The sequence below is a fragment of the Stegostoma tigrinum genome, chromosome 29 (assembly GCF_030684315.1).
Source record: "Stegostoma tigrinum isolate sSteTig4 chromosome 29, sSteTig4.hap1, whole genome shotgun sequence".
NCBI classification, from domain to species: Eukaryota; Metazoa; Chordata; class Chondrichthyes; order Orectolobiformes; family Stegostomatidae; genus Stegostoma; species Stegostoma tigrinum.
In genome coordinates this window covers 6,092,684-6,115,231 of record NC_081382.1, presented here as the reverse complement: position 1 = coordinate 6,115,231, position 22,548 = coordinate 6,092,684, and the positions used below count along the sequence as shown (strand labels likewise).

At 41.1% G+C, this 22,548-nt stretch overlaps 1 long non-coding RNA gene across 1 annotated transcript in view; it reads left to right on the top strand.

The window, feature by feature from the left end:
• The window catches only part of LOC132206045 (uncharacterized), a 58,060-nt gene extending 40,298 nt beyond the window's left edge, over positions 1 to 17,762 (top strand). The window contains exons 3-4 of the long non-coding RNA XR_009442773.1: positions 6,956 to 6,985; positions 17,624 to 17,762. This is a non-coding gene — a long non-coding RNA (uncharacterized LOC132206045). The remainder of the gene's footprint in view (positions 1 to 6,955; positions 6,986 to 17,623) is intronic.
• Positions 17,763 to 22,548: the final 4,786 nt, after the last annotated feature.

Genomic DNA, 22,548 nt, shown 5'->3' with positions numbered 1-22,548 from the left:
GTGGTCATTGATAGACTTGCTTCCTCTCTGTTTATAGACATGAGTTATAGAGGTATCCTTATAGTTTTGGAGAACAGTGCCCTGGTTCCAGATTAAACAAAATAAATTACTGAGTTTCTTAACTATGTGAGTTCTTTCTTTCATTACATCTGGTTAGTAGGTGATTCTCCAAGTTTTTTAATTCCAGGTAGGACACCCCCAAATTGCTATTTTTGGGGGGAGAGAATCAATAAACAAGCTGCCCTTCTTTTCTCAACTCCTCCTTCATTTGGTTGCAACAAGATCAACTTAAAAGGAATCCCTTCTCTTGTGGATAACAAAGTGTGGAGCTGGATGAACACAGCAGGCCAAGCAGCATCTCAGGAGCACAAAAGCTGATGTTTCTGGCCTAGACCCTTCATCAGAGACCCTTCATCTCTCTGATGAAGGGTCTAGGCCTGAAACGTCAGCTTTTGTACTCCTGAGATGCTGCTTGACCTGCTGTGTTCATCCAGCTCCACACTTTGTTATCTTGGATTCTCCAGCATCTGCAGTTCCCATTATCCCTTCTCTTGTGGATATCTATTCTCAGCCCAAATAGTTTTGTTTTAAAAGGAGCTAATTTAACCAAATTTTTTGAGTTAATAAAAGAATGAGTTTATTAGTTATTGAAACGTAAGAAAACATAAAATAATGTGATACCAGACACATAGATGAGAAATGAATGGCGAGTCCAACAAGGAAAGGTATAAAAAAAATGTATAAATCAACCTTTGGTTTGACTCCCACAAACTGACTGTGAGATATTGTGGCTGTTACGTGGGGGAATTCCAGTAGCACTAACTAAATTAGTTGAGTAGTTGTTTGGATACTCTGGATTCTGCAGTTGGCTGAAAGGAGTTTCAGCTTCTTTCAACAGTGTCCTTCCTGATGACTAAGAAACTTTATTTCTTTTGTACCCGCACACACATGCTGTGGAACTGAAGATCTCTGTTGTGCCCCTTCACAGGATACTTAAGCATAGACGAACTTGAAACACCATTAGTACATTAAGACACTAGTTCTCGAAACATGGAGAAAAAAAAAGTTTTTTGATTCTTTATGTTGTGTATTCCTGGAAGGATAAAACAGGAGAATGTCTTTCAGTCTGAGACACAACCCACAGGAGATCACAGTTCAAGTTTTTGAATGACCTCTCTTCTTTTGATAAGTTGTTATATGAAGTTCCCCGATACTCTTCAGTTTTGAAATTCCATAATTTCTTCCAAGATTCAGTGCAATCCACACAGGGGTTTTAGATAACCACTGAATTTGCATTTTTAGTCATCATTTAGCTTGTATGTCTTTCTTTAAAAATCACATATTGTATTGAAAAGTTCAAAATATCTTCAAGCAATTTGAGGCAGTGATCTGTTGTTGTGATGTATATTGGAATAATTCAAATGGGATGCCATCAAAGCAAAAATTGCTTTATGGCTTCTTGACCAGAGACAATGGGAGGGCCTAGGCCTAAAGTGTCAGCTTTTGTGCTCCTAAGATGCTGCTTGGCCTGCTGTGCTCATCCAGCTCCACACTTTGTTATTATGGCTTTGTGACCTCTGTTTGAGAAGGAACAAGAGCAAGTTCTTCCATAGAGTGATGGTTTAAGAAATTACTGAAATGGGCTACCTCCTCGTTAGGACCTGATTGGTATCTGCTGAGAAGATGAATGACACATTGTTGGTTTTGGAGCAATGGAGCTTTCAGGAAGTTTTTTTTAAGCAGCAACTACTTGAAACTCATCAGCCTTGATTTCCTACCATTGGTTCTTCTCGTCTTAGATTAGCCTGTATTATATGTTTTGCGTGATATCATCTAGTGATCCTCGCTGATTTATTTTCAGATGTGTAAGATCAATGAGAATTAATCATTTCGTCTGGAAGCATGTCTATGTCTTGTTTAGAGACAGCAAGAACTGCCGATGATGGAATCAGGGATAACAGTGTGGAGCTGGAGGAAAACAGCAGGCTAGGCAGTATCAGAGGAGTAGGAATGCTGACGTTTCGGGTCAAGACCCTACTTCAGACAATCAGAATTTTATAATGAAGAAATAGTCCTCCAGCTCCACCCTGTCTTATCTATGTCTTATTTGTTGTTGTCAAATCAATTTGATGTTTCTGTTTAATACCCTTAAGAGCTGTATTGTAAGCAAATCTTTTTAACATTTTATGTTCAGTAATTAGCTCTCCAAAGTATGGATACGAGAAAGTAACATTTCCTAAATATGAACAGAAAGCATTTTAAAAACAAAAAAGATATAATTACACTTTAAACCTTGGCCAATTAAAATCTAACAGACTTCAACAGGGACTAAATTGGAGGCTCACAGCTGCTGTTTCATAAATCTAATCTCTCTTGTAATTGCTATAAAATGACTTCAAATGCATACCATCTTGCACTAAATTATTTCATCTAATGTGAACACTTTATACTGTACATTTTATTTAAGGGATGTGTAAGTGTGTGTGAGCTGACTGACAAAGAGCTCCCCAAGTGAATAAGAATTCTTCAGTTCAGATGTCAATACAAAAGCACTGAAAATGAGATATTTAATTATGATTCTTTCAATCATACTAGGACACGCAGTACTCTTACATCTAACACTCTGGCTCTGAGTCAAGCATTTCAGATTCAATGATTAAAGAAAAGTACTTATTCTAGTTGAATCACTTTTCATTGTTAGGGAAAGCATTGGGAAAAAGTGGAGTTGCCATGGATCAGTCTGGACCATAAACAGCATATAACACAGAGGCTCACATTTCTCAGAGGCAAGTTTATTATCATCCTACCAAAAGAGTTCAGAGGGAATTACAAAAGAAAGAATGCACATGTTTCATGAGACAAAGTGAACATATAATTCATATAAGTCATTGTATTCTCCTGACTTTGGCATTCGTAGAGCTATTCTACAACAGCAGCCCAGGACTTGGAGTCTTTGCACCACACTGATGATCACTTTCATGTTGTACAGCTCTTGGAGTGAAAATATCATCTAGAAGGCACAAGTCAGGTGTCTGGATTATCTCCACTTGCCTGGATAACTGCAGCTCCAACACTCAAGAATTCAACACCATCAAGGACAAGGTAGCCCTTGATTAACACCCCATTGACCATCTTCAACCCTCATTCCTTCTACCATGAAACATGGTAGCAGCAGTATGTACTATCTTCAAAAGTTACAGCAGCAATTCACCAAGTGACCTTTGAAAATCCTGTCCAAACCCACAAACTTTGCCATGTGGAAGAACAAAGGCAACATGTGCCTGAGCACTCCAACAATTGCAATTTTACTTCAAAGTCACACACCGTCTTGACATGTAATTTATAACAGCTGTTCCTGTGCTGTGGCCAGGCTTAAATCTTTGGTGTCCTTCCTGAACAGCAATTAATCTACCTACACGACATGGACTACAGCTGTTCAAGAAGATAGTATTCTGCCATCTTCTTAAGGGAAGTTGGGATGAACAATGAAATGTTTCAGAACATTCGCGAAGAATGGTCACCGGACTTGAAACATTAACTGTGTTTTATCTCTGTAGATGCTGGCAAACAGAAATTTCTGTTTTTGTTTCAGATCTCCATTCTTTGTTTTATGTCATTGCAGAGCATATGTTGGCCATGCTTTTGTTACCAGTAATTTCAACTGTACTTACATAGTGCTTTTAATACAGTAAAGCATCCCAAACTGCTTCATAGAAATACTTTTAAACAAATCGTTATTAGGTAGTATAGAACTCTAGTGTTGCTGAAGATACATTTTGTTAAAACTTTACAACCTGCACTCATCAGGACAATTCTCAAAAACACCAATTCAGGGAATGACCAACTACTGAATGAAGACTGAGCTGACTGCTTGGCAAGAGGATGTTGATTAATTCTTCAATGTAATGACCCTTAACAAGGCTAACATATATATTCTGTCTGTTTTCAGAAGGCACAAAGAGCATACCAGAAATTGTGAGGCACTTATGAGGAATTTTAAATAATCAAGATTAGTAAAGGCAACGTAATCCAGAAGTGAATGGAATGAAGCTAGATCAAATTTGTCACATCCTAGGATGCTAAAAGGAGGTGGTTGCAGCAAATATAGATGCAATAATCTTGATCGTCCAGAATTCAAGAAGGGTCCCAGTGGATTTGAATGTAAAATTTGGATCCTTAGATAAAACAGAATTATTTGATTTAACATATTTTACTTTTTAAAAGACATTCAAAAGGTGCCACATAATAGGTTGTTATAGGTGATTTGCACTTCTTGGAATGGGGTGATATATTCATAGAATCCCTACAGTGTTGAAACAGGCCCTTTGGCCCAACAAGTCCACACTGAATGTCAAAGAATCCCACGCAGAACCATTTCCCCCCTAAAAACCACCTAATCTATACATGCCAGAACACTGGGCAATTTAGCATGGCCAATCCACCTAGCTTGCACATCTTTGGACTGTGGGAGGAAACTGGAGCAAACCCATATGGGGAGATTGTGCAAACTCCACACAGACAGTTGCCTCAGGATGGAATTGAACCCAGGTCCCTAGTGTTGTGAGGCAGTAGTGCTAACCACTGAGCCACCATGCTGCCCCACATTAGTATGGATTGATGATTGATTAGTGAATAGAAGTTAGAAACTTGAAATAAACAAGTTCTTTTAATGATGACAAGGTGTGACTAGTGGAGTTCTGCAACAATCAGTGCTTGGGTCTCAGCTATTGCGAATCCATATTAATGACGAATATTATACTGCATGTCCTCTTTTATCCAAGTTTGCTGATGATGCAGGTGGGAATGTGAATTGTGAGAAAGACGTAAAGAGGCTGGAAAATGGTTTAAAGAATGTGAAGTGTTTGGGCAAGTGAGTAGTAGATGGAGTGCAAAGTGAAAAAAAATGTGAAATTACCCACTTTGGAAGAAAGAATGGCAAAGCAGATTTTTTAAAAGGTGAAAGAGGGTAATTCTTGGAATTCTAAGTGATTTTGTTGTCCTGGTAAAGGATCATTGTCACACTGATGTACAGTTTGGTCTGTTTATCTATAGAAGGAATTCCTTGTTGTAGGGAATACAAAGAAGGTTTACTGTTTTGATATAAAAAATAAAACAAAGAATGTAGATGCTGAAGATCTGAAACAAAAACAGAAATTGCTGGAAAAACTCAGTAGGTCCAACTGCATCTGTGGAGAGAGGGAAGTCCTTAATGCCTGAAAGGAAGAGAAAATGTTTCTTGTTGGAATGTCAGGGAATGAAGTGGGATTGCGGTCAGGACAGCTCTGAGGTAGCATGAGATGGTGCTGATGGAGAGAGAAAAAGAGGTCAAGGGTATGCACATGGCACAGACCGTAGAACGGATGATGAGGTAAGAACAGCTGTCTGAGGAGTGTTGTGATCTCAGGTAGATTCAAAACGCATCAGATGAAACTTCAATTGGAATGCACATGGCGCGAGTCTGAGCCAGAGGCAATTCTGAAGGGTCTTTGGATTCCAAATGTTAACTCTGCTTTCTCTCCACAGATGCTGCCAGAGCTGTTGAGTTTCTCCTGCCATTTCCATTTTGGTTTGCTTTTTGAACTTTTAGGGTGAATAAAAGAGATTGAGTGGAATAGGTCTGTGTTCTCCAAAGTTTAGGAGAATAAATTGAGTTCTAACTGACAAGTATAAATTTTTTTATGGTTATTTACTCTGGCTTGAGAGGTCAGAACTGTGGGGATAGTCTGAAGTTATCAATGAGTAAAGGCTGAAATGAGGATACACTTCTTCACTCAGAGGGTTGTGAATGTTTATTTATTAAATATGTTTAAGGCTGAAATTGATACATTTTTGGCCCCTAAGGGAATCAGGGATGGAATAAGAATGCAAAAATTGCCATGATATTACTGAATGATGGAGCAGAGACAAAAGTTCCAATCACCTATTTCTGCTCCTTTTATGCTCTTATGTTCTCGAGTGAAATAGCAGACACTGACCATAATGACTTTGTAACTGTTTTTAGAAAGTTTAGTTGGTAGCACTTTTTCTCGCCCCAGCCATTGTTTACACTGTTTAGTTTTAGCTCCACTGAGACACACTTCCACTTGTGACCACAAATAGATACTCTCATAGACTTCACTGTATGTTTCTGACATGCCTTTAAGGATTTTGAAACATATTTTCCTTCAGAATCTTTGCACTAGATTGTCTGACTTAAAATAGGATTTTGGTGGATTTCTTTGCTTTCATTCCTTTCATTGTTGCATTTTATTTCTTACTTGCTACCACGTTGATATAACAGAGTCAGGTTTCTGAAACACAGTGCCTGCCAAGGCTATAAACCACAGTGAAAATATTTGCAATGTTTTAGAACTATGGCCAAGAAATGCAACCATCGCCTAGTACAAAATAAGAGGATGTGCCTCTAAAGAAAATTTGTCAATTTTGTGGAGGTCAGTTGGACAGTCTGAGATAGAACTTTAATTTGCTTTCACATTGCCTGGTGCTTGGCAATCAAGCACATTGTTTAACTTGTTAATGTGTATCACTGGTTTGTTTACCGGTGTGTTTTATATCAAACAGAATTTCATTAAAAAAAGAAAAACAAGCTTTAGCTTAATCAAACAAAGAACTACAGCAGTTGGAAACGTGAAGCAAAAACAGAAAGTGATAAAGAAACTCGGCACATCTGGCAGCATCTGCAGGGAGAGAATGCAGTTATGGTTTTGGGTCCATTGACCTTTCTCTTGAAGGGCTCTGAAGAAGGATCATTAGACCTGAAACGTTAACTTTGTCTTCTCTCTGCAGATGCTAGCAGACCTGCTGAGTTTCTCTAGCAGTTTCTGTTTTAGCCTGTTTAATCTCCGATTCGATGGAGTCATGACCTCCAATCTATTGCACTGCCAATGTGTTGTTCTTAATAGAAAAACTGAGCAACATAAATAGTAAAATTGACCTTTTTTCTTATGTACTACAGCTGAACATGAATATCTTTGCCAATCAGTTGGTGAGTCTGATGTATGCACCTGACATTTGACTAAGTAGAAATCTAAATCCTAAGCACGTGAAGTTTTGTGCATTCTGCATGTGTTCAACACTCAGTAGCATGTCAACGCTATTAATGAGACTCTCATCTAATTTAGCTACTCATGGTGTCTTGCTATGTTTAATTTGCTATGGTGCTTGCAGTACTTTGGCCTTACTAACCTTAATTATTTTAAGTTCTTCACTGTGTCTCACAACTTCTGGTATGCTCTTTGTGCCTTCTGAAGACAGAGTATATACGTAGCCTTGCTGTGGTTGACGTATGGAAAATTATTAAAAACGATGGAGTATTCACACATTGCATATGCAATGATCCGTCATTAAGTAAGGCGTTTGATAAGGTTTTCATGGTAGGCTCATGCAGAAGGTAAGAAGGCATGGGATAGGGGGAAATGTGGCAGGCTGGATTCAGAATTGGCTGACCCTTAGAAGACAAAGGGTGGTAGTTCTGTTTTCTGCCTAGGCAACAGTTTTGAATTTAGCCAATCAATTTGAATCAGGTACTTAAATACCAAAACTCAAATAAATTTAAATCTGATGGTTTTGACAACAGAGGACCAATCCTATTGTTGGAAATATTGATATGCCAAAAAGGGCAGAGAAGAATGGACAGTTGGGCAAAGACAGAAGAACTAACTGCCCTCTGCTAGATCCAAAGTTCTCAGCTCTAACTGAAAGCACCGTCTATTAACAACGGTACCAATACTGTCCTAGCTAAGATCCATGACAGAAGAATTGTCAGAGAAAGCATTCCTGACAGAAGAATCGATGGAGAAAACACAGAACATTCTGGACATCATATCCTGGCTGTAATTTCAAGAGACTCAATTCTATTGTTTTGTTATATAGGTGGGTCTTGCATTAATTGGAATAACATAACATTAGAGTCTTCAGTTATTCGGGAATAGTCAGTAGCTCGAAGGAATTTGGTTTGTTATTAATTTAGTTAATTTGATTACTGTTAGAGTTAGATATATAAATTGTTACTTGTTGATTGTAAAGTGAGTGCAAGGAATTTGATTTAACCACTGGAAGTTGCTGAAAGACAGGTCACACCCATTTTCACACTCCTTTTAACGGATTATAGGGTAAGGTGCTCCTCTTTGGGTGTTTCGGTTTTGATTCTTGGGAGGCGGCGGGGTGGGGGGGGGGGGGGGACCTCCGTTTTGTAACAATAATTTCACTGCATCAAAGCAATTCCATTCATCTGATACACAGAGGGGTCTTGGGATCCAAGTTCATAGATCCCCGAAATAGCAACACAAATGTAAATGATGGGTATGGCATGCATGCCTTCAATTGAGGAATTAAGTATAAAAAGTTGGCAAATCATGTTGCAGCTGTATTCGATTTTAGTTAGGCCACATTTGGAGCATTATATGCAGTTCACGTCCCCACACTATAGGAAAGATGTGGAGGTTTTGGAGAGGGAGCAAGAGAGGTTTACCAAGCTGTTGCCTGGACTGGAGTGTAATAGCTATAAGGAGAGTTTGGATAAACCTGGATTATTTTCCCTAGAGCTTCAAAGGCTGAGTGGCGTTCTGATAGAAGTACATAATATTATTAGAGACATAGATAGGGTGGATGGTAGATTCTTTTTCCGAGGGGTGAAAATGCCAAATACTAGGGGGCATAGGATTAAGGTGCGGCGGGTGGGGTGGGGGGGTGGGGAGCAGATGTTTAAGTGAGATGTGCAAGGAAAGTTTTTTTTTACAAAGGTGGTGTTAGGTGCCTGCAGTGCAGATACTCTTATTTACAAAGATGTGCTCAAGTTTGATCTGTTACACTTTAAGAGAATAGCTGCAACTGACAAAGTTGAGCAACGACAAGAGTTGCAAAAGATCATTATTAAGCAGTGTCCTGGCAATATTAAAGAAGTACCTGCGGCGATATGTTTATTTTGTAAACACAGAGGCAAAATTAGAATATTAAAATAAGCATCTCTTCAAGGACAACAAGTCATAATATCAAAAGTGTTACACTGAGATATCATGCACATGTTTCACCAAGGACACATAGGTACTAAATGGACAATATAGGCAGTGAATCTGTGTAACCAACAGGGAAGAATTAGCATATTCAATGATTTGTGGGTGCGCGTGAGGCATGTCAAAAGTACCAACCCCAGCCGCAGATGGAGCCTTTATGTTCAAATGGGGGGTTATAATTTTTTCATCCCTCAAATCATTCACAACTTCATCAGCTCAGGTGACCTCCCACCCACAGCCTCCAACCTCATTGTTCCCCAACCCCACACCGCCCATTTCTACCTCTTTCCCAAAATCCACAAACCTGACTGTCCCGGCCGACACATTGTGACTGCCTGCTCCTGCCCCACAGAATTTATCTCTGCTTACCTTAACACTGTTTTCTCCACCCGGTCCAGGACCTCCCCATCTATGTCCAGGATACCACCCACACTCTCCAACTCCTCCAAGACATTTAATTCCCTGGCCCCCAACACCTCACCTTCACTACAGACATCCAATTCCTGTACACTTGTATCCCCCATGCAGATGGCCAAAAAGCCCTCCGCTTCTTCCTGTCCCGCAGACCCAACCAGTGCCCGTCCACCGACACCTTTATCCGCCTAACTGCACTCGTTCTTAGCCTTAACAACTTCTCCTTCAACTCCTCCCACTTGCTACAGTCAAAGGGGGTGGCCATGGGAACATGCAAGGGCCCAAGCTATGCCTGCCTCTTTATAGGATACGTGGAACAGTCCCTCTTCCGCAGCTACACTGGCCCTAAACCCCACATCTTCCTCGGCTACATTGATGACTGTATCGATGCCACCTCATACTCCTATGAGAAGCTTGAACAGTTCAATTTTACTGACACCTTTCACCCCCAACCTCAAGTTCACCTGGACCATCCCTGATACCTCCCTCTCCTTCCTGGTCCTCTCTGTCTCCATTGAAACCGACATCTATTTCATGCCCACCGGCTCCCACAGCTACCCAGGCTACACCTCCTCTCACCCACCTTCCTGCAAGAATGCGATCCCCTACTCCCAATTCCTCTGCCTCTGCCACATCTGTTCCTAAGATGGTGTGTTCTACTCCCACACATCCCAGATGTCCTCCCATTTCAAGGACCACAACTTCCACCCTTCTGTGGTCCAAAATGCGGTCAACTGTATCTCTTCCATTTCACACACCTCCGCCCTCACATCCCCTCCCCGCAACAAAAACAAAGACAGAATCCCCCTTGTCCTCACAGATCATCCCACCAACCTCCGTATCATTCTGTGTCCCTTCCTCCACCTACAATCCAACCCCACAACTAAAGATATATTTCCCTCCCCACCTCTATCTGCCTTTTTGTAGGGACCGCTGTCTCCATGGCCCCTCGTCTGCTCCACACTTCCCACTATCCCCACCACCCCCGGCACCATTCCCTGCAACTGCAGGAAGTGCTACACCTGCGCCCACACCTCCCCCCTCACCCCCATCCCAGGCCCCAAGAAAACATTCACATCAGACAGATGTTCACCTGCACACTCATCAATGTGGTCTATCGCATCCACTGTTCCCAATATGGCCTCCTCTATATTGAAAACCAATCGAAGACTCGAAGACCATTTTGTAGAGCACCTGTGCTCTGTTCATGATAAACAACACCACCTTGCAGTCACAAACCACTTCAACTGCCCCTCGCACTCCCTGGGCGACATGTCCATCCTGGGCCTCCTCCAGTGTCACAATAATATCGCCTGGAGACTGGAGGAGCAGCGCCTCATATTCCACCTTGGGAGCCTACCGTCCAGAGGTCTAAATTTGGATTTTACCAATTTCAAAATCTCCCCACCTCCAGCCTCCATGACCCAACCCTCCCTCTCACCCCCACCTCCAATCTATCCATCTTTTCTCCCACCTATCTGCCCCTCCCACTTCACTGAACACCACCACACCCTCGCCAATCACTACTCTCACCTATCACCATCCCACCTACCTTCCCCAGCCCCACCCCTCCTCTCTCGATTTACTTCTGAGCTCCCTTCCACCTCCCCCATTTCTGAAGAAGGGTCCCAACCCGAAACATCAACTTTCCTGCTCCTCTGATGCTGCCTGGCCCGCTGTGCTCCTCCAGCACCACACTGTGTTAACTCTACATTCAAATGATGTCTTTAGACATAAGTAACAACAGATCTATGCTTGCACTACACAGGAAGATTACATCAAAGAACAAAGAACAATACAGCATAGGAACAGGTCCTTCGATCCTCCAACCCAGTGCCGACACATTTTGCTCTTCCATACTAAAACTGTCTGTACTTACAGGACCCGTATCCCTCTATTCCCTTCCTATTCATGTATTCATCTAGGTGCTTCTTAAATGCTGCTATTGTGTCTGTTTCCACCATCTCCTATGGCAGCATGTTCCAGAGACTCACCACCCTTTGTGTGAAAAACTTGTCTCACAGATCTCTTTTAAACATACCCATACCTGTACCTTGAACCTCTGTCCCCTAGTAATTGACCCCTCTATTCTGGGAAAAAACCTCATATTTTCCACGCTATCCGTGCCACTCACAATCTTATAAACCTCTCTATCAGGTCGCCCCTCAACCTCCCACGTTCCAGTGAAAACAAACCCACCCTATCCAACCCTTCTTCATAGTTAGAATCCCCCAGACCAGGCAACATCCTGGTAAACCCTTTCTGAACCCTCTCCAAAGCACCCACATCCTTCTGGTGGTGTGGTGACCAGAACCATACGCAATATTCCAAATGTGGCCTAACTGAAGTTCCATAAAGCTGCAGCATAACCTATACTCAATGCCCCTTTTAATGAAGCCAAGCATCCCATAGGCCTTTTTTCACTACCTTATCTACCTGTGCTGCCACCTTCAGTGATCTGTGGAACTGCACACCCAAATCCCTCTGCATAACAATACACAGGGTTCTGCCATTCACTGTTTAATTTCCACCTGTACTTGACTTTCCAAAATGCATCACTTCACTTTTTCCAGACGAAACTCCACCTGCCATTTTTCTGCCCATGCCTCCAACTGATCTATATTCTGCTGTATCCCTTGACAACCCACTTTACTGTCCACATATATTTGTATTGTCTGCAAACGTCATAATTAGGCCAGTCATTTATATAGATTACTTAGGTAGATCATGAACTGCAGAGGGCCCAGCACTGATCCCTTTTGAAAACTAATCACAGCCCTTCATTCCGATCTGGTTCCTATGACTAAGCCTGCTAAGTACCCATCTTGCCAGCTCACCCTGATATTATGTAACTTGACTTTTTGCACCAGTCTGCCATGAGGGACCTTCTATTGTTCAACAATATAACAACACATCAAGCATCATTGACATGATGAGCCCTATTTTCAGTTTATTTCGTGTCACAGATCAGACTGCAGTACGCTGGCAAATCATTTCAAGGCATATGTAATAAATGGGGAGTGACCCATATCATAATCACCCCATTTCTGATGTTCAAACAGTCTAGGAGGCCAAACACTATCAAATTGATTATTATTAAATGTTGAACAACGAAGCAAGAATTTCACATTACATTGATTTTGGAAAGAAAATACAGCAATGAAAAAGGGATTACCACACTCTGCAAAAATTATGCTCAGAAAGTAAGTGCAAGAGACTGTGAACATGAACCGATTGCCTAGCCATTCTGAGGCACAGGACATTCTTCTTGTAAGACGTGGGTGAATAAAAGAGATACACAATGAGCAAGCAGGTGGATAACTACCAAAATTGCACACTGGGCAGACAGTATAAGTTTGAAATACAAATACAAATCCTTGACTATCAAGTGAGGATTTCTAGAATATGCAACCGAGCTTGGATCATAAACAAGGTCATAACTGATAACGGTGCTACATTGCAAAGGAATGAAAGTCAGCTCAGACCAGTGTACAGCACACCATTCAAGCACGAAGAGTGAGGAAAAATATTCCAATGACGATGACCGTGCAGTGACGCTGAATCACAGCAAGCAGCAGCAAGACAACCAAATTGTCAAACAAATGCAACAGAGAACATGTACTTCTCCAGGCAGCTATTCAATCACCAGATCAAGACAGGCTGTCAAGCTTCCAAAGCATTAGGTACGACCTTCCATATCTGTCTGTGATAAAGTTTTATTTTTGAAAAAGGAAACTTGTGCCATGACTCATGGTCAGTGTGTTAATATGCCTTTAAAAGATGTGCTCATGATATCATTATATTGCAGTATGTGACCTGTTTATTTTAAAGTCCCATACTCCATCTTACCTCGGATTACTTGAAACATGATAGTCTACTGGAAACATGGTCCTCTGTTGCAATCTCACAGCTTAATATTCCTCATGAACTTAAACTAATTTAGTGCTTATACCCACGACTGGTCAATTCTTCAATACCTCAATGTGCATGGTCAGTTTCGGATGTTAAAGGGATACTTTATGCATTGCCATATCAAGTAAATCACCATGTCCCTGGGTACTCAGCATTCCAAAGACCTGGAATATTGGAACATTTGAGAGAAGCCTTATAACCGGCAGACAAATGCCAGACAATGGCATCTCCAATAGTTCCAAATCTAACCATCACTGCGTGACATTCAAAGGAATTACCTTAGCAGAATTTTGTGAGATATTGGTGTAACTGGCTAGACCAATTTCTTTTGGGATAACAAAGTGTGGAGCTGGATGCACACAGCAGGCCAAGCACATCTTAGGAGCACAAAAGATAACATTTTCTGATGAAGGGTCTAGGCTCGAAACATCAGCTTTTGCGCTCCTAAGATGCTGCTTGGCCTGCTGTGTTCATCCAGCTCCACACTTTGTTATTTTAGACCAATTTCTTTTCCATCTCTAATTGTACAGAGGGCATTTAAGAGTCAACCATATTTGTTTCAGTTGCCAGCTACATATTCCCATTTGTCCTGGTTGACGTTGAGGGTTTCATATCTATTTTGATAATATCCTTGAATAGATGCTTTGAGCACCCTACTATTTTCTGGGCACAGGATAGTTCCAGGATAGCATATTCTTGGGGATGCAGTTATCTTCCATCCTAAGCAAATTCCTGAGTTAGAAAAGCCTTCTTTGCTTGATTAGCATGAGTATACATGCATGTTTCCCCAAAGATGACTACTTAATTGAACTCCTTACCTTTCCATGTGCTGCTGAAGATGTGTTGCAGATGCTGGTAATGAAAGTTAGAGTCTTTTTTCTCTTGGCAAACGTAAGATGTCCAGGCTTTCCTCGCATACAGCTGAGAATACTGACGTTGGGTTTCCCCGTTGTCCTGATACATGACCAGTTCCTGAATCTCATGGCCTGTCTATCCCATGCTTAAGTCATGTTCTTATGCACTGTCAGTATCGAGAAAAGTGGAATTATGACACTAGATATTGTGTCGCTATTTGTAATCGGACTAAACAATACGCCAATTGAAGCAGGCAGCTACCCTGGATCTCCAGCATGAGACACCCTGTCACTTTACAAGAACTCAGCACATACATTAGAAAGGCAGCCACTGACTTTAGCCAAGCAACAAAATAGATATGAAAAACAACAAACTAACAGAGTGGTTAGCACTGCTGCCTCACAGCGCCAGGGACCCGGGTTCAATTTCACCCTCTGTGTGTAGTTTGCACATTCTCCCCTGTTCTGCATGGGTTTCCTCTGGGTGCTCTGGTTTCCTCCCACAATCTAAAGATGCGTTGGCTAGGTGGATCGGCCATGCTAAATTACCCGTAGCGTCCAGGGACATATAGATTAGAAGGATGGATCTGGGTGGATGCTCCAAGGGTCACTGTGGACTTGTTGGGCCAAAGGGCCTGTTTCCACACTGTGGGGATTGTATGACAAAAAACACACTGGGCCAAAATGCGTGTGTCCTCAACAGAAATATTGGCCAGGGCATAATTAAAATAGCCCCACTCTAGGATATTCTACATCTACCTGTGATCAATCACCATTTTCTAAAAGCAGTAGCAGAAGTCCCCTTAGTTCCAGACTAGACTATCAGTCTGGATTTTGTGCTCAAGTCCCTGGGATGAAAGTTGAATCTGAAAAACATCTCAAAGACATAACTGTAATTTTGACAAAAGAAAACATATATAGGCAGCAAGCCATCCCCAATAACATTATGTTACTGCTACATCAGGGAAGAAGTTCCTGAATTTAGAAACATCGAACCAGAGCATCCAATCCCTGGCTGCAGCATAGTTCAATTTCATTTCTACACCCTGGAACCATATTCCTTGCTAATATCACATTACAAAAATCTATCAGTCTCAATTCTGGAAATTTTGATTGACTAGGCATCCAGAGTCTTTTTGAGGGAAAGAGTTTCAGATTTTTGTTACCCTTTGCATGAAGAAGTGCCTCATGATTTCACACATGCATGACTTCGCTATATCAATATACTTGATTTTACAGAACTCGTGGATCACCTTGTAGCACTATACAAAGATAAAACATTTTTGTGAGTTAGTTTTCAAATTCCAGACATCATTCACTTTTTCCCCTGACAGACAAATACTCTATTTCCTTGGACCGACTACACATTCTGACTGACCCTAATAATTTAAATTTTTACTGCCTGTTATAACTTAGCTTTGGTTTGCTTCCACAGTCCATACATATTGCGTTACAGCCATGTTCAGGCCTGTATTTGAATAAAACATTTGAAGACAGTGATTCAAAGTTTTTCTGTAATTTGAGAACTGTTACCCAAGCATGCAATTCCATTATTAGAAAACAGACTTGTGCTGCCCACAATGATGGTTTGACATGTTTGAGGAGTGTTCCATTTTCACAAGTTGATTTAATTAAACAATTATGGCTACTGGCATGACTTTCAACTGGGATATCAGTACTACTAGGCTCCACTTCAACAGACCTAACTGACACATTACTTCATGAATTTCTCACCATCAAATTGTTCCTGTTACTCTGCAGTCTAATTTAATTGTACCTTACTGAAAGGCAATTTAATTACTAGTTATCATGGGTTGTAGGTTTTGAAATTTACTATTAAGGAAAATTAGAGCAGTACACTTCTCATCATTTACATCTCTCCTTTGACTTCAATGAGAATAAAAATCAGGAGAGATGTGAAACTGGTTGCCTATTCGCTATCACCCTCTTCAAAAATCTAAATTATCATCAACTATGTTAATGTGGTTCTCAGACATAGACCAGATGGGTAAAAATGGAAGGCATCTTTCCCCAAAGTAAATGAGTGAACCAATTGAGATTTTTACAATAATCCAAACAACTTCACAGTACAAACACATCATGAGCGTTCCATGTTCCATATGTTTAGTTAAATTATGAAACAACATATGTGAGCTGGTTTAATCTCGGTAATGTAGGAAATGCTGTAGCCAAAGAGCAAACAGTAAAGTTCCAAAAGCAGAAGTAATCTTCTGACTTAAACAGGATCCTTTCTGAACCAAGGCTCACAAGGCAAACAATTCATTTTTAAGACATACCCATGCATGGCTGAAAAATGATCAAACAATTCAATCCACCATAAAGCTTGGAATTGGCGAATAAATTTCAGTGGCGATAGAATAAAGTTCTCCTAGAAGCAAACGTTTCACAGATTTCTACTTAGTTCAAAGCAAAACTGTAGCCAGCATGAGCTGAAATGATGCAGTCTTTCAGTAATTTTGGATTTTGTGATAAATTAACTATGGTAGGATTCCGGATGGTCCATCCAAAGATTTGTGGAAAGCAGAGGTACAAGGCTGCCAAGGAAACAGCTATGTCACCTGACTCGCAAACATTACAAGCACAACTGTGTCAAAAGCAACAATCTAAAATACCAAAAATAGGCTTGGAATTAGCTTTCGAAAACTCAGTAAATTTCCCTGCTTAGCGTGCCATCTTTGGTCAAGAGCAACACTGATTGTCCTGTTGTAGATGTAGTCAGATATATCTTCCCAGTTGTCATGCTGCAGTGAGGAGTTATGATGCAGCCAAGGAAGCACCCATGTAAACAAATTTATAGAAAACCACCCTACATGTAAAGAAAACTAATTAAAACAAAGTAACACAGTAAATAAATGAAAAATGCTTTTATTTTCAATTTGTTCACATTTTATTAATGGCCTGACCTTGTATGGTAAAACATGTTGTAAAATGTTAAGAGATCGTTTTGGAAAGCTCAGCAATCTTTCTCTGCTCAGCGTACTATCTTCAGATGATTATGATACAGTCCACCATTTCAACAATGCAATCAAGAATGTTTTCATGCTGCAGTGTGTAATCCCAGAATAACTCTATGGTATTGCAACTTCAGCCTTTGCTTGTAAGTTTGGAATGGAGATGGGAACACTCTCTGCTCGAACTGCCTTGAACCATATTAGCAGAAAATCTTTGCCACTAGCATAGATGACCGTTCTCATTCTTTTACTACTGGAGAGAATGCCTCCTTGTTGAACAATGCCGAGATACTAACCTTGTGCTTCCGAATGGTTGACAATTCAATGACAGAATATCCCAATCCTGAGCAATGTCCATTTTTCACTTCATATCATAGTTTTCTACTTCATGTATTTAAGGTCACTTTGAATCCAACTCAGAGGACTTCTAACTTTCTCTACGGTTTGGTCATACCTGCAGGGTTCGAACATGGTCTCACAGAGATGTCTCAATGTTGAATGATTCAAGGCAGGCAGTAAACCCTAGAGGAGGATATACACAAAGGCATTTACAGAAGAGGAAGAGGTCACAGGATTATAACAAGCCTGTCAATGCACAAATCAGGAGTGTGTTTCTCCAAACATACCATTTTAATAAAAAGTAGAAAAGAATTGCATGCATTGTTATGTTGCAAATTACTCAAGTTACATTATATACATGGTCATAAAGAGAGTTGTCATTTACATTATATACATGGTCATAAAGAGAGTTGTCATTTGGGATTAATACGTAGTCATGTGCAAATTGGAGTAGGGTTAGTAAGAGTCATAAATACATGGCTCAGTGACTGATGGGGGAGAAATGGGTTCTGATTCATGGAATACTAGCACCACTACTTGGGAAATCAAGAGCTGTTCCATTGCAATGGACTCCATTTGAACCATGCTGTGTCCAGAATCCTGGCGACTCCTCTAGGTAGGGTTGTAAGCTGGGGTTTACATTAATTAACTGGGGGGAGGGGGCACAATTGAAGGGACAGTTAAAAAAATCAAAGAAGTGAGAGTGCAATGGTGTAGGGTAATGAAGCGGCAAATCAACATTCTAATTAAAACAAAGTAACACAGTAAATAAATGAAAAATGCTTTTATTTTCAATTTGTTCACATTTTATTAATGGCCTGACCTTGTATAGTAAAACATGTTGTAAAATGTTAAGAGATGTTTCCAGAATAATAACCAAAAAGGAGGTAACATAGCTCTGGTAATAAAGAGTTACTCAGTGCCATGGTGAGTATTGATATAGGTGTAATAGATAGTGATGTGGAATCAATTTGGGTAGAAACACGGAATGACAAGGCAAAGAGGTCATCGATGAGAATCATTTATAGGCTTCACTATATAAAAACGCAATCAAAGTTATCAGGAAATAATGGAGATGCCAAAGTTGTCATAGGTGATTTAATCTGCATTTTGACTGATCAAATCCGATAGCCCAAGGTAACATTGAGGATGATTTTGTAAATGCATCAGGGATTAGTTCTAAGAGCAGAACTTTGCATAACCTATCTAGGAACGTGCTATTTTAGATCAAACATGTGTAATGAGGCAGGATAAATTAAGAGATTTCATAGTTAAGGATCTTCTTGGGATAGTAACCACAACACAGTAGAATTTCATTTTGAGGGGATATAACCTGTTTCTCAAAACTCCTCAGCTTAATTAATGGCAAATGAGCTACAAATCTTCCCAAAACTCATTAACCAATGGCAATTACACAGGTAAGAAGAAAGAGTTGACTACAGCAGACTGGAAAAATAGGCCAAGGGAAATATCAGTGGCTGAGCATTGACAGACATTTAAACAGATGTTTTATAATGCTAAGCAAAAATAAAAAGACAACCAATGGTTAGTAAAGACAGTCAAGTCATACAAAGCAGCAAAAAATGATAGGCTAGAGGATTGAGAATTTTAGATGAATCGGCAGCAAATGACTAAAAAGCTATAGCAAGGGCAGAATGTTCATTATGAAAGAAAATTGGCAAGAAACAACAACATGAACAGCAAGCACTTCTGTGGGTATACAATACGAAAAACAGCACAGAGAAGCTAAAGTAAATGAGGGATTCTAGGTAGATCTTATTGGAGAACTGAAAAACAGAACAGGGAAATAGCAGCTAATTTAAACTACTAGATAAGAAGGTGTAGAGCTGGATGAACACAGCAGGCCAAGCAGCATCAGAGCAGCAGGAAAGTTGACATTTTGAGTTTAGACCCTTCTTCAGAAATGCTTTCCTGCTCCTCTGATGCGGTTGGCCTGCTGTGTTCATCCAGCTCTACACCATATTATCACAGGTTCTCCGGCATTGGCAGTTCCTACTGTCTCTGTACAAATTTAAATTACTGTTTTGTATTGGTCTTCATGGAGGATTGCACCATAAGCATCCCAAAGATAACAGATAAATAAGGTGTTAATGGGAGGGAAGAACTTGTAATCGTCTCAAAGTATTTGACAAACTAATGGGATTAAAGGCAAACAAGTTAGAAGGACCTCATGGCCTGTCTCTGAAGGGTTTTAAAAGAAGTGACTGCAATGATAGTAGAGGCATTGGTTGGAATTTTCCAGAACTCACTGGCTTCGAGGCGGTTCCAGTGGATTGCAAAACTGTTAATGTCTTGTTTAAAAGAGGAGGGAGACATCTTGTTTGACAAAGTTTCCTGAGTTCTCCGAGGATGCAACAATCGGAGTTTAAGGGGAACTGGTAAATGTAGTGTATTTAGATTTACAGACTGCATTTGATGAAAGGTTATTGCACAAAATAGGATAATCACAGTATTGGGATTAATGTTCCCTTTAAATACTGCTGGGAAGGTCTGCGCTAACTGATCCACATGTTGAAAATAGCTTCGGTTTCTGGACACTGCTGCCATACACAGACCACAGAAGTCAGGAAAAATCGATTGGAGGTAGTGTATTAGCACAGGCTGACAATTGCTGAACATATAGAAGATACATAATTGGGATTAATGTGTATTTTTTTGGTTGAAAAGACATTATTCATAGAGTACCATAGGGATCGGTTCTAGGACCTCAAGTATTTACTATCTGCATTAATGACTTCGATGACGGAGCATAGAATACCAAATTCACTGATGGTACAAAAATAAGTGGGAGGGCATGTGGTGATGAAGATGTAAGGTAATGCAAGGGGATACAGATAGGTTGAGTTAGTGTCCAAAACTTGGCAGATGGAGGTTAATGTATTTAAAGAGGAGATAGATTGATTTTCGAAATATTGCAGAGATAAGGGCTATGAGGAGCTGGCATGGAAGAGAGGTTAAGGCCTGGAACAGATCAGCGATGATTTCACCAAATGGCAGGATAGGCTTGAGCAGATCAATGTCCTACACCTGCTCTTATTTCTTATTAACAAGCGTGTGCTAACACTAATCAGTTCTACTTCTGCTCTGCATTCTGCTTTATAATGTATTGAATACAACGTCTTTAAGTTGTGTAGGTCTCCTGATCTTACCCTTACTGGCTATTCATCTGACACCTGTTCATTGCTATGATGATCCCTGGAATAACTCCATGGAAGCTGGTATCCCACCACCAAGACACCCTTTATTTATATGTGTACAGTACATGGACTCTGATCAGCAGGCCCTAGAGTGAGGACAATCCCTCAGACGTCTGATTATATCTGTCAGCTAGGATTCCCTGATTAGCCCAGGTTAACAGCCTTGTTCAAGGAGCTCACATTCAATGAGTTCTACCTGGCCAACCTCATTCCAACCACTACAAATCCTCTCCAAGGATTGTTCCTTGTTCCAGGATTACTGCTAGTGCTGCTGCCATGATAAATACTCGTGCCAATCTTTCTGTTGCAGTAGAATTTTGGATCTAAGGGAGAAAAGGCTGCTCTGTGTACTCTGCAAATAGTAAGTTACATGTTCCTTATCAGCAGCCTGCAATGAAGGAATGCTTTCTATAATTGTAAATAGATGTACACGATTTCAGGAGTTCAGTAACACTTGTCAGGCATGATTTGCCCCTCACAAAGCCATGCTGACTGTTTCTAATCAAACTATGCTTTTCCAAATAATCATGAATACTATCTCTCAGAATCCTCTCCAATAATTTGCCCACCACAGAAGTAAACTGGCTGGACTGTAATTTCCAGGATTAGACAGCATGATGGCTCAGCGGCTAGCACCACCACCTCACAGCGCCGGGGACCAAGGTTCAACCCCACCCCCAGATGACTGTCCACACGGAGTCTGCACATTCTTCCCGTGTCTGCATGGGCACCCCCCCCACCCCCACCCCCACCACAGTCCAAAGACGAGTAGGCTCAGCCAGATTGGCCATGCTAAATTGCCTGTAGTGTTCAGGGATGTGTAGGTTAGGTGGGTTCTTCGGGGATGGTCTGGGTGGGATGCTGTGAAGGTCAGTGTGGACTTGTTGGGTCGAAGGGCCTGTTTCCACACTGTAGGGATTCTACGATCTATGATCTAATTATCCCTATTCCCTTTCTTGAGCAAGGAAATAACGTTTTCCACCCTCTACTTGACTGGTACTACTCTAGTGGACAATGAGGATGCAAAGATCATCGCCAAAGGGGCAGCAATCTCTTCCCTCGCTTCCAGTAGGAACATTGAGTATAGCCCGTCTTGCCCGGGGACTTATCAATCCTCATGTTTTTCAAAATTTCTAGCACATCCCCCTTCCTAACATCCACCTGTTTGAGCATATCTGCCTGTTTCACGCTGTCGCCACAAACTTCAAGGTCGCTCTCACTGATGAATATTGAAGCAAAGTACTCATTAAGGACCTCCCCCACCTCCTCCGACTCCAGGCATAAGCAGCCTCACCAGCTCATGGCACAGTTCGTAATCCTAAGTTCAGTACTCTGCTTGTCCTGTCTTTTAGCTTCCATCCTAACTCCTTATAATCACTTTTCAGGTCCTTATGCCTTTTCCTATTTATCTTGGACTTGATCCGAGACATCCTTAACGCTGGCACCCAGGAGGCAACACATCATCCGGGAGCCTCATCTGTGACCACAGAATCTCCTATCACTATTGCTCCCCTATTCTGCCCCCCTTTCCCTTCTGAGCCGCAGAGCCAGGCTCAGTGCCAGAGAACTGGCTGCTATGGCTTTCCCCTGGTAGGTCATGCCCCACCCCCCCCCCCCCCCCCCCCCCCACAGTATCCAAAGCAGTATACATATTATTGAGGGGAACAGCCACAGGGGATTCTTGCACTGTCAACCTATCCCCATTCCCTCTCCTGACTGTCACGCAGCTACCTTTATCCTGTACCTTGGGTATGACTACCTCCCTATAACTCTTATCTATCACTCCTTCAGCCTCCCAAATGATCCCAAGTTCATCCAGCTCCAGATC